The sequence below is a fragment of the Myzus persicae genome, unplaced genomic scaffold (assembly GCF_001856785.1).
Source record: "Myzus persicae strain clone G006 unplaced genomic scaffold, MPER_G0061.0, whole genome shotgun sequence".
Lineage (NCBI taxonomy): Eukaryota > Metazoa > Arthropoda > Insecta > Hemiptera > Aphididae > Myzus > Myzus persicae.
Genome location: NW_019104363.1, coordinates 7 through 4,711, shown reverse-complemented (window position 1 = coordinate 4,711; position 4,705 = coordinate 7).

Sequence of the window (4,705 nt, the reverse complement as noted above, 5' to 3'; positions counted from 1 at the left end):
TAATAATAATAATTTATTTGAAATCAAAAACAGTATACCTACTAACAAAACAATAAACATTAATGAATTCAAATATTAAATTCTCGAAAATATATAACATTTAAGTATATACTTGTACATGGTTCTATGTTTTTATTATAAATAAATAAATATTACGAAAAGCTAAGCTTGCTTTACAGAATGAGGGAGATTGTTCAAAAACAATTTAGAAGAAATATGTTGATACAGCAAAAACTTTTTAAAAAATGAATAAATTCGTAAAATGTGTATAAAGATAATGAAAGAGCAAAATATGAAAAAAAATACCTAACAAAATTACATTTTATAAATTCATAATTATAACATCCTTCTAAACTAAAATATAATAAAATGAATTTATTGTTGATTATTTTAATTAAACTACACAGAATAATCATAATGTGGAAAAGAATTTAAATAGGTAATTAATTTTAAATTTCTTAAATCTAGTTCAAAATATTTACATAAATTCTACACCGATATTAATTGGACTACTGTGATACTTGTAACTGACATTTCTACATATTATCTTTTAAAATATATATTCTATTTACATTTTTTAAATATTCTTTTTCTAGAAAATTATTATCAAATCAAGCTTTCTATATAATTGATACACTAACTCACTAAGTTTTACAATATTCATCAATATTTTTATGTTCAATTAAAACCAACTTATTGCAGTCAGTAATACAAATAATATTTCCTTTAAGTTTTAGTTTAATAAACCTCTTGCGTGAATAAGAAACAATAACACCCAAGACGACTGTTTCTTGAGGTATTCTAAATATTTACATTAAATGAATTACTTATATATTCTTCAATTTTAATAATTTACGATCTATTTGAAAGATATTATGTAAAAAAATACGAAAGCCACAAATCTAATTCTTTAATCAAACTATTGCGATTCAAAGATTCAAAACCTTTGTTTCAAATCTTAAAATAAACCAATAATCATATTATTACCATTATTATTACCTACTAGAAAAAATAATATTCGAAGATAATAACAGTGCATTTTTTGTTGATTTGTGTTTCCGAAAACGAAATTACTTTCAGAAAAAAAATGTATGTAGAAAGTGATCTATAATATTATTTGTACATTATTCAATATCATCCGATTTAATACTATGGCTATATAGAACGATTGATCACGTTATAGGTCTATTATTATGTTTTAGGTATCGAAGGATTCACTAAATGTGTAAAATTAATAAATAAAATGTGTAATAAAATTAATATTTTTGAAAAAAGTCATGAGTTAAAAATTATAATTATAATCTTAAAAAACAACTATTAAATTTCAATTTAATGACGTTGGAAAAAAATAGAATGTTCTCTATCTTACAAATTGTTTTTAATATTCTTAAAAATGTGGTTTTAAACCGTAGATTAGGTATAATAACTGTTCTCAATCGTACTTTACCGAACAATTTCGTTTTGATTACGTTTCAGGTCGTAAGTTCTCACCTATGACATAACGGAAAAATGAATATTCAACTGTTCTCTGAGACGGTTATCATCTCTGTCGTCTGATCGCCGTCGCCTGCAGTCCATTTTTAAGGATACTTATAATAATAGGTAACGCCGCGAAGTTGCAAAAAGAAAAATTGTTTTTTAAAAATAATTAATGTAACACATTCCATAAAATATACTGTTTTTTTTTTAGCTAAGCTAAATAATTATAATAATTGTTTATTATTCGACGTCGATACCGACCTGCCTTGAAACATCTGTGGTTGTCGCGTTTGATTTTTATTTATTTTCAGCCAGCGACTTTTTTTTTACTAAGGTATTTTTCCATAGACTCACGCTCGTAACAAATATCGACTATACTTTACGTAAATATCTGTGATTTACTAAATTACACTAAATTTCATTATTATGCATTAATTAAATTATATTTTAATACTTATACCTATGTAATTAGGCATCTATGTGATAACACACATAATTATTACATAGCGATGCTGTAACAGCATCAACGATGTCAAATGTCAATTTATATTATTGTGTTTTATTATTCGCATTCCATATTTTAGGGTTTAATTTGTAAAAATTATGTTTAAGTTTGTTTGTACGTCGGTGACTTGAGTTGTAATGCCACCCACTACAAAATGTATTTATCCATCACGCATAACTACTCGATTATTTCAATAAATTATGTAGGTAAGATACCTTTTTAAATATACTTACAATTATAAAACAAAACATTGAATGCTTATAAAGAATATTCATTGCATTAGTTTTTGTTTTACTTGCTATTATGGACTGGCATCCCGCGACACACCTTAAAAGGTACTCCCGGCTCAACAATATTGGTGTCTTAGACCAAGTACAGGTTCTACACAATATATGAGGGTTGTGACAATAAACAATTACCTTTACTATACTTGAACCAAGCCTATTTTGTTTCCTGGAAATACTGTAATAATATTTAGCCACGCTTGTGATTAATATAAATAATATTAATATAAATAATTCGACGGTGCATAGTAATATCGAATACCACATAATAGATATTCGATATACACATGACAATTGTCAACGTCCAGGATACGCACTCAGGAAAATCGTATCGGGGAGTGGGCCGTTAGTATTTCCCGGTACGATTGTCGGCGGACACAGTATCCGTGGGAACGATTCTCGTATCTAGAGGGCTGGGAGGAGTATAGGGTAGGCCTATACAGAAGACCCGCTAACGTCTTACTGTGATGTAAGCTATCTTTATAAAAAAATACAATAATCTATATAGTATCTTGTCCTGCTACTATATGTATATGAGTAATTGAGTAATCAAAAAGCGTTCTCTATAATTATTATATTGCATACACTCATTGTTTGTCTAGTAATATAAGGTTTGTATTTAGTCCCATTGGCTTTCTGTGTATTATACTATCTGAAATTCTGCACCCATAGTAACAGGTTGCACTGTTGTAGGTACCTACTAAAATAGTAAAATCCTAGATAAATCATTGACAATAGGTAGTACAAAATACTAGATTATAATTTTAGTTTATACACTGTCCTAAAGTAGTCAATAGAGAATCATTATCGCTTATTAGTTGTGTATAAATATTAGGTAGTACCTAATATTATTTTAAACCTAGTTGCAAAACTATTAAAATTTAGGTATATAGTAAGATTATTTAATTCATGTTTTTATTAGTATATCTATTCAATTGTAGTAGTAAAGCTATTGAAATTGTTTCTAATAATTTGTCCGAAATTACAATTGGTGAAATTTTAGTAATTGTTCCCAAGTTAAAACAGTCATAAAAAAATGATGACCATGCATTTTGGATTTTTTTAAACGCTGTAAGAAAATGTATGAATCATCTTTTCTTAAAATAACAAACATTTTTAGTATCAAATAAATAGTATATTTTTAGTCTATTTATTTTAATTTTGGTCACGTAAAATAAAAATAAAAATTCATAATAATCTACTTTTTTTACTTGGGATTACACTCGATCAAAAATCAAATACTTCGACAAGGAAAACAATTGAGTAATTTAAAGTTCTATTAAAGGATACAATGTAAAATGTAAGCTATTATGCTATGTATCTAAAATTAACAAAAAAACACTAAAATCATTTCGATTAATTTAATTTTAATAGGTAGGTACTAGGTATGAAATAAATTTTATAACAAATTTGAAAATATCTATACATTTTTTTTCTGAGTACTCAAATACGTTGGTATTTTAAATATTTTTCAAAGTAGTCAAAACAATCCATATAAATGATTTTACTAAAATAAGAAATAGATTTATCCTAAGTAACAACACAAAGTTAGATAACTCAAATTTATTCTCATAACTTTTTCACGAATTTTGGTTCTGATACATCTTTATTAAATATTATTATGTTCTTGGTGAATTGTAATACCTAATACAATTTGAAAAATATTAAAGATTTTACGTTATGACGGTACCCATTTTGTTTTAAGTATGTAAAACTAAATTCATGGTGTAACCCAAAAATACTCGAACAGTTTGTTTTTGACAGATATTTCAAGTTCATTGATATATTTGAATAAGAAATAACAATTATAGATCTCTTTCTATCTTTACAATATTCAAAAAAACGTTTAGTTAATTGTTTGAATATACATACATTTTTTCCTGAAAGTAGTTTCGATTTCGGAAAAAATAAATCAGCAAGAAATGCTTACTATAAATGTTACTATCTTCGAATTTTATTTTTTCTAGTTGATATTGATAATGGTATTAATATGATTAATAGTTTATTTTAAGATTTAAAAATAAGGTTTTGATTCTTTGAATCGCAATAGTTTGATTTAAAAATTAGATTTGTGGTTTTCGTAGTATTTCTCTATATTATTATATCATATATTTCAAATAGATTGTAAGTTATCATAATAGAAGAATATATTAGTAATTCATTTGATGTAAAGGTAAACTTATTTACACAAGTGGTTTTATTAAACTTAACACTAAATGAAATATTATTTTTAATACTGACTGCAATAAGTTGGTTTTAATTAAACACAAAAATATTGATGAATATTGTAAAACTTGGCGAAATGAATGTATCAATAATATGAAAGCTTGGTTTGATAATCATTTTCTAGAAACTGAACATTAAACAGTTTTTTAATAATGTAACCAGAAATTTAGTTTTTGGTTTGATGTTCCAACTGTATCATATCTACATTATA